The sequence below is a fragment of the Mobula hypostoma genome, chromosome X2 (genome assembly GCF_963921235.1).
Source record: "Mobula hypostoma chromosome X2, sMobHyp1.1, whole genome shotgun sequence".
Taxonomy (NCBI): domain Eukaryota; kingdom Metazoa; phylum Chordata; class Chondrichthyes; order Myliobatiformes; family Myliobatidae; genus Mobula; species Mobula hypostoma.
Window position 1 is genome coordinate 14281375 of NC_086129.1, and position 21591 is coordinate 14302965.

Below are 21591 nucleotides of genomic sequence, written 5' to 3' on the forward strand. Positions count from 1 at the left end.
GTACTGCTTCTGTCACTTCCGCAATATCTTTGACCCTGACCGCCCCAGTCTGGGTCTCTGAACTAAACTCTAACACACCCTTCAATATCAATGACTGACACGCTCCCATGTCTCTCCAGATCCGTACTGGAACTGGGTTTAACCCCTCCTTCACCGACACCAATCCGGCCGAGATAAACCTCTCGCGCCCTTCCTGAACTTAGGCAGACCTTTCCTCTCCTAGCGGTTCATTTACCAGCTCAATACAGCCAGTCGAAATCGCTGTTTTTCCTTTCCCCGTCTCCTTCTTTGGGGCAAAGCACCTGGACGCAAAGTGTCCGACTTTCCCACAATTATAACAGACGACCCCAGGAGACTTCCTACCAGACTGCTCCTGGTCTACCTTATCCTTCTCACTAGTCCCCGGCTTACTTCCTGACTTTTCCGGCGGACTCTCCCCGCCGTCCTGACTACCCTTCTGGTAGCCTTTACTCGAGGCAAACTTCATTTTATGCGTCAACACGTACTCATCCGCTAACTTAGCAGTTGCGGCTAAAGTGTCTGCCTCTTTCTCATCTAGGTAGGGTCTCATACCCTCAGGGACACAACCTTTAAACTGCTCAATCAGGATCAGCTGTAGCAGTCTGTCATAATCCCCATTGACCCCTTTCAAGGCGCACCAACGCTCAAAATACATCTGCATCTCACGGGCAAACTCTAAGTACGTGCGGTCCCACTGCTTCCTCGCATTCCGGAACCTCTGCCGGTATGCCTCTGGGACCAACTCATAAATCCTGAGGATGGCCTCTTTCACCACCTCATACCTCTGGGCATCTTCCGCGGACAAAGCCGAGTAAGCTTGTTGGGCTTTCCCTTTAGGTACACTCTATAGCAAAACAGCCCACTTATCCTTCAGCCAGTCCTGACTTGCAGCAACTTTTTCAAAATGGAGAAAGTACCGATCCACATCGGTATCGTCAAATGGGGGATAACCTCCTGGGTCGCCCTGAACCCTCCACCTTGGTTCGGCATGGGCCCCTGCTCTGCCATCATCTTTAACTTCTCCAGCTCGAATTCCCTTTCCCTCTGCCTCTCTTCTCGCTCCAACTGTTTGTCCCTCTCTCTCTCGCCGTTCTAACTGTTTCTCTCTCTCTTGCGTTCTAACTGTCTCTCTTTCTCCTGCTGTTCTAACTGCTTCTCTTTGTGTTCTAGCTGCCGTACCCGGAACTCGTGCTCGAGTCTCAGTTTTTCAAGCTGTACCTGTACTGCGTCTCCAGCAGGTTTTTCAATAGACACCACCCCCAGCTCGCCTTGGGGAAACACACCTTTAGATACATAGTGCTCTACGATAGTTCTGTGTATCTCCTCTCTCCTCATTGTCGACTTACCCTTAACAAGATTCAACCGTTTGGCCACAGCTGCCAATTCCGCTTTCCTGGCATCCTCTAATGCCTCCAAGGTCGGCGCCTTTAGAAATTCCTCAATCTCCATTTCTGCTGTTTGCCTTTTCTTTCTTTCGGGAATTTTAACCCAATCAATTTACCCCGTCCCAAATTTAGCGTTCGAAATCGCGGACAAGATCCCCACTTATGTTACGTACCCCGTAACTGGGTTGCCAAACCAGCAGAAATGGACCACTCAGTTGGAGTCTGGATTACTGGAACTAAGAAAGTTTTATTAAAGAAATAAGCAACACAGTACTCTAATAGTAAGGATATAAATGCAACAGGTTAGCAATGAATAAACACACATGTACACAGAACTAGGATAATAGGATCAATCAAGCTCTATCGCAGTCTAGGGGTAAATGACCAGTTTCAAGTGACGCAAAGTTCAGTTCAATTGAGTTCAGTTCAGTTCACAGTAATCACTGCCGTGCCGGTGGACAGGGTGGTGGGGGGGGGGGGAGGAGAGAGAGGGCGAAAGCGAATGAATATTCAAAACGGATTCCACACAGACCTTCGATATTCCTCGCAGTTAGCTTTCGGGCGAGCCCTTTGTAATGTCTTCTGAGGTCACCGACTGTGACCCCTCTATTCCAGACACGATCGTTCTTCAGTGGTGAACCCAGCAGCCAAGCAAGGGCAGACACACACCAGGTTCCCGCCGACCGTATCTTTCCACCCTGTGCGTCTATGTCTGGTCCCGCGACCAGACCTCCAAAACTCCCACCGACTTGTGGGGGCGCACCGCTTCCAGGGTCTCGTTACCTCGTGGTGTCATGTGTGTCGTGTCTTAACGAACCTGCCCCTTTTTATCCCCCTGCTGGGGTATCGCCTGTCCATCACACTTCAAACAGTTCAAGGTTCAAAAGGAGCTGGTCTTGACAATATTCAGACCGGTGTCTCCTTCCGTTAAACTCTCTCGTCTCTTCATTAACATTTCCAAATGCTGCTCCATTGTCTTACTTATCTCTCTCTCCTGAAGACAGGTGGCAGATCAACTGTTGATCCCACTGGTGCTAGCACAGGACAGTTAACATCTTAGTCTAGGTGTACTTTTGTAACCCTCTTTCGTCACAATATGTACATGTTTCCCCCGCCATCCGAAGGTACAGCGTGCCGATGAAACAGTTCATAACTTATTTCATCCTGGTCCTGGACTTATTTCATAATTTCCTGGCATAATTTACATATTACTATTTAACTATTTATGGTTTTATTACTATTTATTATTTATGGTGCAACTGTAACGAAAACCAATTTCCCCCGGGATCAATAAAGTATAACTATGACTATAAGCCGGAATATCATAAAGCGAAGAAGCAATTACCATTTATTTATATGGGAAAAATTTGTGAGCGTTCGCAGACCCAAAAATAACCTACCAAATCATGCCAAATAACACAAGACCTAAAATAACAGTAATATAGTAAAAGCAAGAATGATATGATAAATACACAGCCTATATAATGTAGAAATACCGCACTGTTCTCCGTAGCGAAAACCCCATGCAAGCGCTCTCGGCAGAAACACTCTCTCCAGTAACCTTTAAGCTATGAAGCTGCCAAATCATACCAAATAACACATAAAAATGTACAGCTGATATAAAGTAGAAATAATGTATGTACAGTGTAGTATCACTTACCGGAATTGGGAAGACAGCGCCGAGCACACTGATGATGGTGTGTTAGGCTGAGTCGTCCGAGGTTGGGGTGGTGCAGTGGCCCCCAACCACTGGGCAGCGAACCGATACCGATCCACGGAGAATGCAGCAGTCCAGCGGTGGCCGGGACGCACCCAACACATCTTTAAGAAAAAAGCCGAAATAAACAAGCTAATTAATTAGGTGCCGGGTGCATTCCAGCTACCGCTGCATTCACTGCAGCAGTGTATTGGTCCACGGCCCGGGGGTTGGGGTGGTGGGACACTGGGGTGTCATCTCATCGTCGTCTGTTTCCATCAGGGCAGGCAGGTCATCTTCTATGTCTGCCTGCCTTGATGTCGAAGGTGGAGGTTCGTCGTCTGCTATGGCTGATGTGGAAGGCTTGAGAAACGACAGTATGCTTGACTGCTGAGCCTCGCGCATTTTTCTATCATACAGTTCTTTGTAAGCACTCAAACCATCTTGCAAATAAGCCCTAAACCGACGTACCCTTTCAAAATTAAAATCATACTTTATCATGGCAGCGAAAATCTCACGCAGTTGCTTCACGTTCAGTTCCTGGACGACTTCACTTTCGGTCCGTTCGCTACTGCATTCGTTTTCGGTTGTTATCCTTTCCTCTTCCAATTGCATCAGCTCTTCATCTATCAGTTCTTGGTCATGGGATACCAAAACCTTCTCAACATCATCTTCGTCAACTTCCACAAGCAAAACCCACTTTGTCCTTACTTCGTTCACCACGATTGAAATGCTTAATTATGTCTAGTCTTACGCTAAGTGTAACACCCTTACGAGCTCTTTTAGGCTTTTCCGATACCTTAGAACTCATTTTGCTAACAGCTGCTCACAGGCACGTGCTTAAGCAATGCCAGCAAGAATGCCGTTCTGGGGGAGGAGTTTGGCTGCTCGGGCGTGCTGCTTTTTTCGTGCGCTGCCTTTTCTCGTAACAGTGAAAACACCTTCTGTTAGCGAAAACAGGTAACTCATGTAGGTCTTTCATAACAGTGAGGTTTCGTAAAGCGAACGTTCAAAAAGCGGGGGACACCTGTATCGCCTTTCCATTGAACAAATGCAGACCACCCTACATTCTTCCCACCTTGTCCTTTCTCTAGTAATCCTCCAAATATTCCAAGTGGTCTACATTAAACGTACTGTCAGAGGGAGTCCCTTTTGAACTCACTTAGTCCATTCCACCCCCTTCCCAATGCACTTGATGCTTTCTGGTCCATAATCTACAAACATATACCACTCTCACTACCTTCTGAGTGAAGAAGTCCCACTCAAGTACCCCTTACATATTTCACTGTTCACCCTTAACCTCTGACCTCTCGTTCCAGTTGCACCCAACTGAAGTGGAAAAAGCTGAGCCAGTACAGTTCCTGACAGATGCATCCTGGTTTTTATTCATCTAACTGCAGTTTGTTACCCAGCAATGAGCCTTTAATGTTTCACTTAGCAGCAACACATAATGGCTGCAGAGAGGCAATGAAGATTGCAGAATGTAGGTAGAGTGCATTCTGCTTCTCAGAGAAAAACTTTAAAATTCTCAATTTAAATAAATACCAAGAAAGAAAATGGATGTGCTGGGAGCAGGGTGTTGAGTTTCAGAAGTCTCAATTCCCATAGTGAAAAAGAAAAAGTGAGGTGGTGTTTGTGGGCACATAAACTGTTCATAAATCTGATGGCAGTGGGGAAGATGTTCTTAAATTGCTAAGTGTGGGTTGTCAGGCTTTTGTAATTCCTCCCCGATGGTAGTATCAAGAAGAGACACCACCTCTTGATGTCCTCAGTAATGAGGACGGTTGTGCCCATGAAGGAGGTGCTTCTGTAGCCTCTTTAGATCCTACACATTGGAGGCTGCAGACCAGACTGTTATGCAGTAATCAAAATGCTCCCCACAGTAACATGAATATCGCAAAATGGTTCAAAAATCTTTCATTGCCGAGCACTTTAAAAATTCCACTCCCTCCAAGACTTTCACACTAAGGCAATCCCAGTTAATAGGGGAAAGTTGTAATCCCCTGCTACAATAACCCTATTGCCCTTGCACCTTTCCAAGATTTGTCTACATATCTGCTCATCTAGCTCCTGCGGACTGTCAGATCTGTAATCTATCCCTAGCAAAGTGATCCCCCACCCCACTACCCCTTTGGTAGAGCTTAAGATCATGGCCTTAGTTGAGGGGCCTTCTTGAATAGCCAGCCTCTCTCTTTACTGTAGTAATGAATCCTAAATATTGAAATGCTACCTCCTTTTTTCTTGCCATCCTTTTCCCATACCTATTGTATGGAAGATTCTGTACCCAAGCATATTGACTTGCCAGTTCTACCCTTTTAACCATGTCTCTGTGATCAGAGCAATATCATATTCTCATGTGCTAATAAACAATCTAAATTCATCCATTTTACTCATCAAACCCTTTTAGTTTAGTCATGTATTTTGTCTCCAAGGCTTATTACACCCATGCCTGCTCTAATTATGGGATTGACTTAGTTTTCCTTCTATATTTCGCTGTCCCCTAACAGCAAAACTACTATGTTGCATTTCCTTGCCAAATTAGTCTGGACTTTCCAACAACACCGGCCAATCCAACTCCCCTCCACCACCACAAAGATGCTGGATCAGTTTTGGTCTAGATGTAGCCCATGCAACTTGTACAAGTCCCATCTTTCCCAGAAACTGTCCCATTATCCAAAAATCGAAACACACCTGTCACACTGTCACACTCTGCTCTCAACAACACATTGAACTGGGCTATCCTTGTACTGTTCCCCTCCAAGTTAAGGATGCCTGCCATTAAGTACAGTCCATATGTACAAAAGAAGGTTTGAGAGAGCAGTGACTTGGATTTGGCAGCTGCTACAGGTGTATTCTGCTGTGTGGGGAAATTGATTCACGGCAATGGCTGTCTCAGAGTGAAAGCTTCTAATATCAGGCATGCATTTCAGGTGAGGGGTGAGTTCAGGGATGTGCAGGGCAAGTTTTTTTACACAGAGAGTGGTGGATGTCTGGAAGGTGCTGCATGGCGAGATGTACAGTATGTACAGTAGAAGTATTTAAAAGGCACTTGAATGTGTGGCGAATGGAGGGATATGGACATTCGCAGGCAGAAGCAATTAGTTTTGTAAGTATTTAATTGCTAGTTTAATTAGTTCAACACACCATGGTGGGCCGAAGGACCTGCTTTTGTGCTGTACTGTTCTGTGTGAGTGGTTGAATTAAATGCTCTGGTTTAACCACACGTTGCCCAAGTTTTTGTCATCCACATTTCCAACTTGCGAACTGATAATGAATGGTTCTCAGGAGCAGGAAGACCCTGTTGTAATCTGGAAGTAATCCACAGATTGTGGCCACGGAGGTGCTGCTCATTAATCTGCAACCTAGCTTCCTAAATTCATAATGCAGGACCCAATCCTTCCTTTAACCTTTGTGATTTGTACCAACGTGACCCTCCTCTGTTAGAATGCTCTGCAACTGTCTGTGACATGCATCACCCTAGTACCAGGAAAGCAATGCATTGTCCTGGATTCACCTTTGCAGCCATAAAATCTGTCATTCCTTCATTACTGAGTCTCCCATCAGTCACCCTTGGACCTCTGCTCCTCTCCCCTTGTACAGCTGAGTTCCCTGTGGTGCTGGACACTTGCTGGACTCATTATGCAGTACAGTACAGGAGGCTGCTACTCTGCCCAGTGTTGTTGTGCTAGCATTTTTGGTAAACTGTTCAAATGGATCAATTCCCCAGCATTTGTACTTGCTTAACTTTTGGGAAATTATTGATACTATTCTTTTTGATTATCAAGTTTTCTCCAACTGACGAAAGGTTGACGTTTAAGGTACAGGTAACGTGCTACAAGGATGCTCTTCTAGCAGCAGTTGTTGGTTGGGAGTTAGGGTGATGAGAGGGAATGGGTCCACCACAGGGGCAGGTGGTCACCAGATTGGCAGATTTAGATATCGATCAATGTATGCATATCTAGGGCCTTTGGAGACCAGATTTTACAAGGGAAATGGGATTATGTGTAAGTGGTTTCTTCTTCTATGTTACTGTGTATGTTAATCAAAATGGCTTCTTTGTTATGTTAATATGTTATGTCACTGCGTATGTTAATCAAAATGGCTTCTTTGTTATGTTAAATGCTGAGAAAGTCTCTAGCTAGCACTTTGCTTGGGTTATAACAGATAATAGATGTAAATGAACCAATGGGTGTCCATGTTATTCTTTCCTGGGGTGATATGGCTGGGAACCAGGGGGTTTTGGCGGGGAGTTGGAGGAGAGACCGTGAGGACGACGGACCTGTGGAAATGCTCAGTTTGATCACTCCGGGTGGTCCTGAGCTGCGAGTCGAAGGGGTCAGAGGGGTCCCGAAGAGGTCCCCGAGCTCCAATGTGTTCACCAAGGAATTGAACTTTGGTAAGTCTGGCGCCTTTTCCATTCCTTTTTTGTATCAAACTTCGATTAATCTCATAGAATTAGTAATATCTATAAAGTGTAATTGGTAAAACGTACATTGTGTGCTGGCTGATGATTGATGTTTGAAGCTGAACCAGGTGGCAGTTGTACAGCAACCGACATCACCGGGAAACAAGGTGGGCGGCGGGCGGGGTTTCCCCGAGATAAATACGAGCCAATATAGCTGAGCGTTACATATGTCTTGAGGTAGGAATGTTTCCCAGAAAGAATAAAGTATATTCAGAGTAACAAACACAAAATGCTAAGTTAACAAATTTCACGTCACAGGCTGGTGATTCTGATTCTGAGGAACTCGGCAGGACAGGCAGCATCCATGGAGGGGAATAAAGAGATGATATTTCAGGCCAAGACCCTTCATCAGGACACATCATCTTCATCAACAATCAGAAAAAGGAGTGTATTTTTAAAGCACTTTTTGAGCAGAAAATTGGGAGAATATTTGAAAGGGAAACAAAAAATTGGGATGATAGGAGAGTCGGGGGAATTGGTTTAATTGAATATTTGTACTAAAGTGCCAGCACATTGATAATAAGTAGAATGGCTGCCTCCTGTGCTATATATGTGAGTTGCACCTTAGCCATTTTACATTTGCATATGTGCTTGGATTTTGTGTCTGTTCCTATAGCGTCTCAGAAGAACTGAATTTTTTTTTTTTTTGCCTTTTTCCTATAAATGTTACCTCAGCTATTGGAGCCCATGGTAGTGCCTCAGCTGCTCTTCTCTTCTTCTTGTTTGAACAATGGCCATGCAATACTTACTGGTGGATATTCACTTTCTGCAGGTAGGTCATAGAGTCATAGAAAACTACAGCACAGAAACAGGTCCTTCTGCACATCAAGTCTGTGCTGAACTATTTAAACTACCTAGTCCCATCGACCTGCAGCTGGACCATATCCTCCATAACCTCCCATCCAGGAACCTATCTAAACTTCTCTTAAAGATTGAAATCGAGCTCGCATGCACCACTTGAATTGGCAGCTCATTTCACACTCTTTCCCCCCTCTGAGTGAAGAAGTTTCCCCTCATGTTACCCTTAACCAATGACCTCTAGTTTAGTCTCACCCAACCTAAGTAGAAAAAACCTGACTGCAACAGTGGAAAAACAGATTGTTAAAACAGTCAAGAGGCAAAGGGATGTTTTACTAAGCTTGTGCATCATTAAATATGGGGAGGATGCTAACCATTAACAGTGTGGGGTGTGTGTGTGTGTGTATATGAATATTAGTGTGTTCAAGTGTGTGTGCATACACGCATGTAAGTCTTTGCTAACTGTCCCACTGGTTCTGTGTTGCAATTCTTCCTTGACCTGTGCTGCAGCTGTTACAGCTCATTGCAGTGGTTCCGTTTGTCTGTCGTTCTTTGTCTTTGAGAGATGGGAGTGCTGGACCTACTGGTACATCTTTGGATTCTGCAGGTATTTCTGCCCTTCAGAAATAGTTCAGAAAGGTACAGCACAGAACAGGCCCTTCGGCTCATCTAGTCTGTGCTGAACCATTTAAACTGCCTAGTCCCGTCGACCTGCACTTGGAGCATAGCTTTCCATACCCCTTCCATCCACGTAACTATCCAAACTTCTCTTAAACATTGAAATCAAGCTCGCATGCACTGCTTGCACTGGCAGCTCGTTCCACGCTCTCACGACCCTCTGAAGAGGTTTCTCCACATTTCACCTTTGAGCCTTAACCAATGACCTTTAGTTGTAGTCTCACCCAACCTCAGTAGAAAAGCCTGCTTGCATTTACCCTATCTATACCCTCATAATTTTATAATCAAATCTCCCCCAAATCTTCTACGTTCCAAGGAATAAAGTCCTAATCTATTCGATCTTTCCTTATAACTCGGGTCCTCCAGTCCCAGCAACATCCTTGTAAATTTTCTTTGTAGTCTTTCAACCTTGTTTACATCTTTCCGGTAGGTAGGTGACCAAAATGCATGTAGTGCTCCAAACTAGGCCTCACCAATGTCTTGTACAACTTCAACATAACATCCCATCTCCTGTATGCAGTACTTAGATTTATGAAGGCCAGTGTGCCAGAAGTTTTCCTTACGAGCCCATCTACCTGTGATGCCACTTTCAATTAATTATGGATCTGTATTCCCTGATCATTTTGTTCTACTTCACTCCTCAGTACCCTGCCGTTCTCTCACTGTGTAAGATTTACCCTGGCTGATCCTAGTGAAGTGCAACACCTCGCACTTGTCTGTATTAAATTCCACCTGCCATTGTTCCAGCTGAGACAGATCCCTCTGCAAGTCATGACGGCCTTCCTCACTGCCCACTACACCCCCAGTCTTGGTGTCATCCGCAAATTTGCTGATCCAGTTAACCATATTATCATCCAGATCATTGATATAGATGACAAACAACAACGGACCTACTAATCACAGACCTCCAGTCAGAGAGGCAACTATCTACTACTGGTCTCTGGCTTCTCCCACAAAGCCAATGTTTAATCGGATTTACTACCTCATCTTGAATGCTGAGCAACTGAAACTTCTTGTCCAGCCTCCCATAAAGGACGTTGTCAAAGGCCTTGCTGAAGTCCTGGACATCCACTGCCTTGCCTTCATCAACTTTCCTGGTAACATTCTCCAAAAACCATGCTGACTATCCCTAATCAGCCCCTGTCTATCCAGATACTCATCTATCTGGTCCCTTAGAATACCTTCCAATAACAGTCCCACTACTGATGTCAGGCTCACCGGCCTATAAATTCCTGGTGTATTCTTAGAGCCTTTCTTAAACAGCGGAGCAACATTAGTCAACCTCCGGTACTTCAAACTGTCGCTAAGGATGATTTAAGTATCTCTGCTTGGGCCCTTGCAATTCCTGCATTTTCCCCCTACAGGGTCCAAGAGAACACCTTGTTGGGCCCTGGGGAGTTATCCAGCCTAATTTGCCTCAAGACAGCGAATACCTCCTCCTCTATAATCTGTATAGGGTCCATAACCTCACTGCTGCTTTTTCTCACTTCTATGTCCATTTCATGAGTAAATACAGATGCAAAAAAAAAAAAATGGATTTAAGATCTCCCCTATCCCTTTTGGTTCCATGCATAGATTACCATTCTGATCTTCCAGAGGACCAATATTGTCCCTCGCAATCCTTTTGCTCTTAACATATCTGTAGAATCCCTTGGGATTCTCCTTCACCTTGTCTGTGAGGGCTATCTCATACCTTCTTATAGCACCTTGTTTTTTTTTTCTTTGGGGTAGCATGGTAGTGTAGTGGTTAGCACAACGTTTTACAGTACAGGTGACCCGGGATCAGTTCCTGACGTTGCCTGTAAGGAGTGTTTACGTTCTCTCCATGACTGCGTGGGTTTCCTCCGGGTGTTCTGGTTTCCTCCCACAGCCCAAAGGTGTATGGGTTGGTAGTTTAATTGGTTGATCATTGTTAATTGTCCTGTAATTAGGCTAGCGTTAAATTTGTAGGTTGCTGGGCGACATGGCTTGAAGTGCCAGAAGGACCTACTCCACTCTGCATCTCAATAAATAAATCAATAATCCAGGTCCTCACTATCTCTTGAAAACCAAGGTTCCTTAAACCTGTTACCTTTATATTTTATTATGACGAGCACATCAAGCTTTGTACTCTCAAAATTTCACTTTTGAAGGCCTCCCACTTACGAAGTACACCTTTGCCATAGAATAGCCAGTCTCAATCCACACTTGCCAGATCCTTTCTGATACCATCAAAACTGGCCTTTCTCCAATTTAGAATTCCAGCCTGTGGACCAGACCTATCTTTTTCTACATTTACTTTGAAATTAATGGCATTATGATCACTAGATGCAAAATTTTCCCCTGCACAAACTTCTGTCATCTACCCTCCCTCATGCCTTAATAGGAGATTAAGTATCACACACTCTCTGGGTGGGACTTCTACCTACTTATTAGGAAACTTTCCTGAACACACTTAACGAGCTGTCCCATCTCGTCCTTTTACAGTATAGTAATCCCAGTTAGCATGTCGAATGTTATAATCACCTACTATAATAACCTTATCATTCTTGCAACAGTCTGTGATCAACTCTCATTAGACTCTGTCTGGGTTGCCTCATTTAACTGGTTTGGACCAGTCAGAGTGTAAAGATACAAATACACAAGGCTGGGGTAGGCAGAGCCATGGAACAATGTTGGTTTGTAGCCCTGTACCATGACCAGTAAGAAGGTGACCCAGGTAGATCAGGTGACCCTGAGCCAATGGGATGGAAATCCAATGGTTCAAATGATGAGGAACAGTATAAGAGTCAGGAGCTCCAAAAACACAGGAGCAATAACTCTCCAGCAGCCAGAGACCAACCATCGCGGATAAGGGGGACCCCATGGACATGTGGAGATCAGGACCACGAGGAATACCTGGCCAACATACACTCCTTTCCCGGGTAATACCTTTTCTCTTCGTTGCCTGGTCATGGAGTGTCAGGGGTTCTAGTAGGGAGTGCACAGGTGGATCAGGTATGAACCCATGTGCTTTTTAGTCGAAATAATAAAAGTTACTTGTCGATAAATACAGATTCTCTGTGCCTCACTGATCATTATTACAAGGGGTGAGATTCTTGTAACAGTTCTGTAATGGGAAAAAAGACAGGAAAACTCCACATACAAGCTGGATTCTTCCAGCAACTGTCACGTAACCCATGGTGTTATTATTGCACTATTTACAACGCTAACTATTTACTCTGCTAACTTTTTACGCATGCCCATTTTCAGCTGTGGAAACTTCTTATTCTGATATTACATGGTCTGTCTGCTTACTTTTCAGCGTGTTCCCAGCATGTATTGAAATTGTCCTCGTGATCGCAGTATTTGGGCTGAAGAAGAAGCCATTTTGATTATCCTGCACATCCTCCCTAAACAAACTGGAGGTTGACCCTGGAATGGCAGTAGAAGATCACTTTAAAATGCAGTGTGCATTTGACAATGGGTATTGACAACATTTATAGGACTTCAGCATTTGACCAAATTATGTTACATGGATTTCTCTTATTCTATTATGGACCTTATCGTCTCCAAGACAAAACATGTCATCCTCCATTATAGACTGTGCATCAATGTCTCCATGATAAAGTATGTGTTACTCTTTTTTTCTTTTCCAGAATGTACAGCTTGTATGTGGAATTTTCCTGTCTTTTTCCCCATTACAGAACTGTTACAAGAATCTCACCCCTTGTAGTAATGATCAGTGAGGTACAGAGAATCTGTATTTATCGACAAGTAACTTTTATTATTTGAACTAAAAAGCACATGGGTTCATACCTGATCTACCTGTGCACCCTACTAGAACCCCTGACACTCCATGAACAGGCAACAAAGAGAAAACATATTACCCGGGAAAGGAGTGTACATTGGCCAGGTGTTCCTCGTGATCCCGATCTCCACGTGTCCGTGGGGTCCTCCTTATCCACAATGGTTGGTCTCTGGCTGCTGGAGAGTTATTGCTCCTGTGTTTTTGGAGCTCCTGACTCTTATACTGTTCCTCATCATTTGAACCATTGGATCTCCATCCCATTGGCTCAGGATCACCTGACCTACCTGGGTCACCTTCTTACTAGTCATTGTACAGGGCTACAAACTAACATTGTTCCGTAGCTCTGCCTACCCCAGCCTTGTGTATTTGTGTCTTTACACTCTGACTGGTCCAAACCAGTTAAATGAGGCAACCCAGACAGAGTCTAACGAGATTACAGTTTGCAGGTCTGGCATTTTACAGAACAAGTAGAGCAGTAGATGTAGTGTATATGGTTTTCAGCAAGGCATTTGATAAGGTACCCCGGACAAGGCTTATTGAGAAAGTAAGGAGATAGGGGATCCAAGGGGATCTTGCTTTGTGGATCCAGAACTGGCTTACCCACAGAAGGCAAAGAGTGGTTGTAGACAGGACATATTCTGCAAGTAAGTTGGTGACCAATGGTGTGCCTCAGGGATCTGTTCTGGGACCTCTTCGTGATTTTTTATAAATGGTGTGGATGAAGAAATGGAGGGATGAGTTAGTGAATTTACTGATGACATAACAGTTGGGGGTGTTGTGGATAGTATGGAGGGCTGTCAGAGTTTACAACGGGACATTGATAGGATGTAAAACTGGGCTGAGAAACGACAGATAGTGTTCAACCCAGATAAGTGTGAGGTGGTTCATTTTGGTAGGTCAAATATGAGGCAGAATATAGTATTAATGGTAAGACTTTTTTTCCCCCTTTTTTTATTGAAGGAATGACACAATACAGAATATATAATGGGTTACATTTTCCTCCATTTTGCTTTTATATCGTACCCCCAAACAAACCTCCCCCCACCTGCCCTCCCCCAACATATCATGGCAGCTAATATATTTACAACACAACACTTCACAAATACAAGTACGGACATTTCACAACCATACCCCCACACTACTTCAAGACGACAGCTCACACACATCTGCAACATGTCAGATGATCCAAAATACACTCATATTTACAATTCATCAACCACCCTGTGAGGTAAATTATAAGTGTGTTAATTGAGAGGCAACTTCCCAAGTACAATCAAATGCCCTCAACTAGTAGGTAATTCCTTAAGCCTCCCAAAATATGATAAGAAAGGTCCCCATTTCGTATAGAACTTTTTTACAGACCCCCTCAAAGTGAATTTAATCTTTTCTAATTTCAGAAAAAACATTACATCTTCTAACCAAGCAGCAGCAGTTGGGGGAGCGGCAGATTTCCAAACCAGCTAAATTCTCCTACGGGCCAATAGCGATGTAAATGCAATGATATCCGACTGGCTTACATTTAAACCCAAAGCATCATCTGCCACACCAAATACAGCTATAAGCGGGCAAGGTCTCAGTGTCACCCCCAAAACCTCACTGATAATTTTAAAAACCAGTGCCCAATAGTCATCAAGCCGAGGGCATGATCAAAATGCATGTACTAAACCAGCTGGAGAGAAGGAACACCTGTCACAGGGTATATGTCTGCCAGTCTGGCTTTACTTAAATGTACCCTGTGTAAAACTTTAAATTGTATGAGCCCCAGTCTAGCACATGATGATGAGAAATGAACCCTATTCAATACTTTTGCCCAATATTCTTCCACAAGGTCCATACCGAGGTCATCCTCCCACCTACTCTTAGTTTATTTTAGATCTTGAACTCCCAAAGACATCAGCTGAGAGTATAGTTCAGAGATCAGCCCTTTATTGTTAAAGCTGAGAGTGAATTTTTCCCATAACATAGCAGGTAGTAGAACAGGAAAAGAGGGAAATTTTTCCTTGACAAAGTGGTGAATCTGCAGGTATTTAAAAAAATGATTGTGCGGAAGGCCATACTTACTGAGCAGGTTATCAAAACTATCAAATATGTTATCAGTATACAAATCCTTAATGTGCATAAGACCGTCAAACCCCATTGTCTAAAAGCTGAATCGAACGTGGAGGGAGGAAATAAATGGTTTTTATGAATGGGGCCCAAAACTGAAGCTGATATGAACTTATAGTGGCAGCGAAATTGATTAAAAATTTTGAGGGTAGAGAGCACGACCGGGTTAGATGTGAACTGAGAGGATTTCAATGGTAAGGAAGAATGCACCAAAGCTGGGAGAGACGAGGAGTGGCAAGACCGTGACTCAAGCAGGCACCAGATTATATCTGGCCGGTGAAGCCAAAATAATACTTTTTGAATGTTCGATGCCCAGTAATAATGAATAAAGCTGGGAAGACCCATTCCACCTACGTCACGACCTCTTTGGAGAGTGTGCTTATTAACCCTTGGGACCTTATTTTCCCAAATAAAGGAGGCTATAGCTTGATCGACTGATTTAAAAAATAACTTAGATAAGAAAACTGGCAAACACTGAAACAAATAAAGAAACCTAGGAAGTATAGTCATTTTCACTGATTGAATTCTCCCAGCTATAGTAAGGGGTAAACTGCGCCATCTCTCGAAATCAGCCTTCATTTGGCTAACCTGAGGCCTGTAGTTAGCTTCAAATAGAGATGTAAAAGAGCGAGTAATATGTATTCCTAGGTATACAAAACCCTCTTGAGATAAAGGAAAAGGCAAAGATTCCTGTTGGATCTGTAGGGCCAAGTTATTAATGGGAAAGCATTTGCTTTTTTGAAAGTTCAGTTTATAGCCAGAGAAGGCTCCAAATTGACCTAATAATGACACAATAGCAGGACTACTACCTACAGGGTCGCTAACATAAAGTAAGAGGTCATCAGCATATAGGGAAACACAGTGTTCCATGTCCCCTTTTCTAACACCTTGAAATAATGTAGTTGACTTAAGTGCAATAGAAAGAGGCTCAATTGCAATTGCAAAAAGAGGGGACAATGGGCAGCCTTGGCGAGTGCCACGTGTTAATGGGAAATAGTCAGATCGAAAATAATTTGTCTGTATACATGCTAAAGGCGAGTGGTATAATAGCTTAATCCAAGCTACAAATATTCTGCCAAATCCAAATTTCTCCAAAACACTAAACAAGTGTACCCACTCCACTGTATCAAACGCCTTCTCCGCGTCCAAGGAGATAACAACCCCCAGACTTGGAGAATCACTGGGTAAATAAACCACATCAGCTAGTCAACAGATATTAAAAAAAGAATGGCGATTTTTAATAAAACCTGTTTGATCATCTGAAATTACCTTGGGAAAGGGGCGTTCTAAACGGCATGCAAGCACTTTAGCCAAAATCTTCACATCTACATTCAAAAGTGAGGTGGGGCGATATGATCCACATTGAGTCGGGTCCTTGTCCTTTTTAAGAAGTAGTGAAATAGCTGCCTGTGAAAGAGAAGGGGGTGAGGAGCCATTCTCCAAAGATTCCTGAAACACCTCTAGAAGGACCGGTATGAGCTTATCCTTAAATTCCTTATAAAATTCTATTGGATAACTATCAGGACCTGGGGACTTACCACTCTGCATAGCCATAATGGCATTATTAATCTCTTCCTGCCCAAGAGCCCGATCTAGGTTCTCCACCTCCTCTGCTTCAAGAGTTGGTATTTCCAAATTATCTAAAAAACGTTCCATATTTGTTTTATCTGAGGGGAACTCTGAGGCATACAGAGAGGAATAAAAAGTTGCAAAGATGTTATTAATCTCTTTTGGATTGCTTGTCAAGTTTTGGTGCGTGTCTCTTATCTGGGGAATAAGTCACCATGCAGCTTGACGTTTCAACTGATGAGCCATAAGCCGGCTCGCCTTGTCATCATATTCATAATAGAGGCCACGTGTCTTAAGAATTAATTGTTCTGATAGGTTTGCAGATAGAAGATTAAATTTCACTTGCAAATCAACCCAGCTTTTATATAATTCCGCAGTGGGTGCCTCAGAGTATTTTCTATCCAGGTCCAAAATAGATTGCAATAACACTTGCATTTCCTTCCTACGCTCTTTATTGGCATGTGAAGTATAAGATATTATTTGACCCCTCAAGTAAGCTTTTAAAGTTTCCCAAAGTAAAGAGTACGATACCGACTCAGTTTTGTTAGTCTCGAAGAATGTGCCAATGTTAGCCAATATATAACTACAAAATTTCTCATTAGAAAGCAAAAGGGGGTTAAGTCTCCACAGAGGCCATTCTCCAACGTTTAAAGGAAAACATAGGTCCAGTTTCACGGGCAAGTGATCAGATATAACTATAGCAGTGTATTCAATTTGTCTAATCATTGGTATCAACGAGCTATCTATAAAGAAATAGTCTAGTCTGGAATAGGAGTGGTGAACATGAGAAAAGAAAGAGAATTGCCTAACTGATGGATTCAAAAATCTCCAAGGATCCATATAACCATTTTGTTGCATAAATATCGAGAAGGCCTTTGTCATACCAGAAAATGTTCCCCTAGGGCAAGACCTATCAAGCAGTAGGTCAATAGCACAGTTCAAATCTCTGGAAAAGATTAGCTTATGTGTATATAGGTTAGGTGTTAATGACAAAACCTTATTTGCAAATTGGTCATCGTCCCAATTAGGGGCATAAACATTTACCAAAGTAACAGGTATCTGAAAGAGAGAGCCAGAGACTATAATAAAGCGACCATTAGGGTCACTGATTACATCAGATGGTGTGAACTGCATTCTTTTGGTGATGAATATTGCCACCCCCTGGGACCTACTACTAAACCTGGAATGAAAACCCTGACTAATCCATGCTTTACGAAGTCTATTATGGTCCTCCACTCTTAAAAGTGTCTCTTGTAGAAATAGTATATCTGCTTTTAATTGTTTCAGATGAGAGAAAACTAGCTCTTTTAACCAGACCATTGAGCCCCTTTACATTCCAAGAAATAAACCTCACAGGGTGGCCTCCATCAGCTGCACTCACGTTAATCATATCAAAAGCCACACAGGGCCTACAATCCAAAACAGTGCAAGGGCATAAGTTGCACACAATAACGCACAATAAAAAGAAAGTCTGATCGATCCGTAACACACAAAAGAATAAACTTCCATGGTAATCCCCCAAAACACTCCCCCCACCCCTTTACACAAACAACAAAAAAACCCAATTAACCCCCGAAACCTAGATCTACCTCCCCAATTGAGGATGATCGCAGGCAGTACCCAACAAAAAACTTCCAGGGCATTCCCCAAACAGCCCAACTTTCAATCTAACCTAGAGTGACTCCCCTCCTTAAAATTTATCCTATCACTTAAACTACCTTTAATATAGCATATAGGCTAAAGATGACACAGGTCAAGCTAAGCATTAAAAATAAAAAAAAAACACTAGGCAACTTAAACGCCGGAGATACAAATCCCAAATATTTACATTTTGCTGGTTGAGAGTTTTTGTTAATCAGTTTCGGCAGCATAGCAGTTTGACCCGATCGCGTTCCACAAATTAAACTGGAAAAAAATGAACAAAGAAGTGGATTGTGAAAATTAACAGTTTGCCTCGGCATGAGGCCCCTTCAATGCTGCATGAATAACCTAAAAAAAAGTCGTTGCTCTTCGCGTTCTTCTTCTCCCCAGCGCGAATGGTAAAACTCTTTGGCCGCCTCTGGTGTATGGAAATAATGCTTTTTACCTTCATGCATGACCCGGAGCTGGGCAGGATACAATAGGCCAAACCTGACCCCTTTCCCGTAAAGCAGGGATTTCACCTCCTTGAAAGCTGCTCGTTTTTTACCCAGCTTCGCACTAAAATCTTCATAAAAAAACACACGATGTCCGCAGAAATACAGCTCCTGCTTCCGTCTATTGATGATGCGTTGCTTATCTTGAAAGGAATGAAAGCAAAACAGGAACTTTCTTGGTCTCATTTGCTTGGCTCCAGAGACACCGGATGGTTTACGTCTGACTCGGTGAGCATGCGAAAGTACGAGAGGCCTTGGGAAAAAATTTGTCCCCAGCACTTCGTCAAAAAACTCAGTCATAAATTTAACAGGGTCCGAACCTTCCAAATTTTCAGGAATGCCGACCACTCTCAAATTGGATCTCCGCGACCGATTTTCGAGGCCATCTAGCTCAGGGGTCCCCAACCTTTTTTGCACTGCGGACCGGTTTAATATTGACAATGTTCTTGCGGACCGGCCGACCCGGGGGTGGGGGGGGTAGGGTTGCCAACGGACAAGAGTAGCAGTCAAATACATTGGGATTACCCCGAGGAAAAACTACAATGACCACGAAGCCTTGCGCGGGCACCAGTGCGCGTGCGTGTACGTGCCGATTTTTTTCTACAAATGGTTTTTGGCGATTCTGTTCTGGGGGGCGGGGGTGTTAATCGCGACTGGAATATAGGTGATAAATGGCTAATACACTCAATTTCTTGTCTAAAGGGTTTCTCTAATGAATTTAATATTAAACACATAGCGCATATTTTCCTCGCACGAATATAGTGATAAGTCAATTATCAGGTGAGGACAGTGGAGCTTGAAGTAAGTGTTGAACGAACTTCCAGTAGAAGTGGTAGAGGCAGGTTCAATATTATCATTTAAAGAAAACATGGATAGGTATATGGACAGGAAAGGAATGGAGGGTTATGGGCTGAGTGCAAGACGGTGGGACTAGGTGAGACTAAGCGTTCGGCACGGACTAGAAGGGCAGAGATGGCCTGCTTCCATGCTGTAATTGTTAAGTCACTTATAAGTCAATAGCATCATAACATATTAAGTAATGTTTGGATATTAAACACACAGCACATATTTTCCCCGTATGAACATATAAAATCATTGCAACACACCAATATCACTGAATCGGTGGGAGCCCTGGGCTGAATACTTGTTCCCTGCAACAAGACGGTCCTAACGAGGGGTGATGGGAGACAGCGATACTCAAAGGGGGTTCCTTATGTCCAGTCTATTCCGCAATTTAGTTTTCGTTGCATTCATTGCAGAAAACTCCACTTCACAGAGATATGTTGGAAATGGAAGCAACGTTTTCAGTGCTTCCGTGGCAATCTCAGGATATTCAGCCTTGACTCTGATCCAGAATGCCAGTACAGATGTTATGCCAAACATACTTTTCAGCCCGCCATTATTTGCAAGCTCGAGGAGTTGATCTCCTTCCCGCGCTGACATGGATGAAGCGCGGGTAATGACCTCGCGTGCGTTCAAGCTCAACAGTGGGCGTGTCAGGGAATGAGGAAAGATGCCAAAGAACACTGAGGCTGTCTACAAGAAGGGTCAGAGCCGTCTCTATTTCCTGAGGAGACTGAGGTCCTTTAATATCTGTCGGACAATGCTGAGGATGTTCTGCGAGTCTGTGGTGGCCAGTGCTATCATGTTTGCTGTTGTGTGCTGGGGCAGCAGGCTGAGGGTAGCAGACACCAACAGAATCAACAAACTCATTCGTAAGGCCAGTGATGTTGTGGGGATGGAACTGGACTCTCTGACGGTGGTGTCTGAAAAGAGGATGCTGTCTAAGTTGCATGCCATCTTGGACGATGTCTCCCATCCACTACATAATGTACTGGGTGGGCACAGGAGTACATTCAGCCAGAGACTCATTCCTCCGAGATGCAGCACAGAGCGTCATAGGAAGTCATTCCTGCCTGTGGCCATCAAACTTTACAACTCCTCCCTTGGAGGGTCAGACATCCTGAGCCAATAGGCTGGTCCTGGACTTATTTCATAATTTACTGGCATAATTTACATATTACTATTTAACTATTTATGGTTCTATTACTATTTATTATTTGTGGAGCAACTGTAACGAAAACCAATTTCCCCCAGGATTAATAAAGTATGACTATGACTATGCAGCTGACTCATATCGCCAAATCATATCCGTTTCCTCGCGGCCCGGTAGCGCATGCTTTGCGGCCCGGTGGTTGGGGACCCCTGATCTAGCTTTCCCTTCAGAAATGCATTTTCACTCTGTAACGCTGCAATGGCGGCTTCGGCGCTCAGCAGTCAGTCACTGTAATCATTCGGGCCGTCTTCAACCTCACAAATGCGTTCGTCGTGCGACTCGTGAGAAGACATAATTTGTTCCATGGTAGCAGTCACTGGTGATAAAGCATCTTCAAGTTCTCTTTTTAGGGCAGAATGCACCGCTTGCGTCATGTCAGTAATAAGTACTAAACGAAGCCTCTCCAAGTCATCGGGTAGGGCAGGTCTGGGCCCAGGTCCAGCAGCGTGCAACGGCGCCATTACTGTGACATCAGCCTTCCTGCTCGAGGCTTCGCTATCTTTTTCCCCAGTTTTACTTCGAAGGTACATTCTACTTGCCATTTCAATGTCCAGCTATGTCCCGCATTGTTCACAATGGTAAATATTCAGTTATCTCGAGCATACGGCAAAGATAAACGGGTAGATTTTCAATAAAATTCGGGAGCCATACTCACACGCACCAACTCACGCCATACTCAACCCCCGGAAAGACTTTTGACAGTGTGGAGGATCAGAGAGATCTTGGGGTCCATGTCCATAGGACAGTTAAAGGTACTGTGCAAGTTGATTGTGTGATTAAGGCATACAGTGCATTGGCCTTCATCAGTTGTGGGACTGAGTGGCAAGAAGCCCTCCCAAGGAGCTAGGCCGATGTTGAGCCTTCTCTCCCGCTCTTATAAAGATGATGGACTGTTTGGGAGTGTGCTGACTTC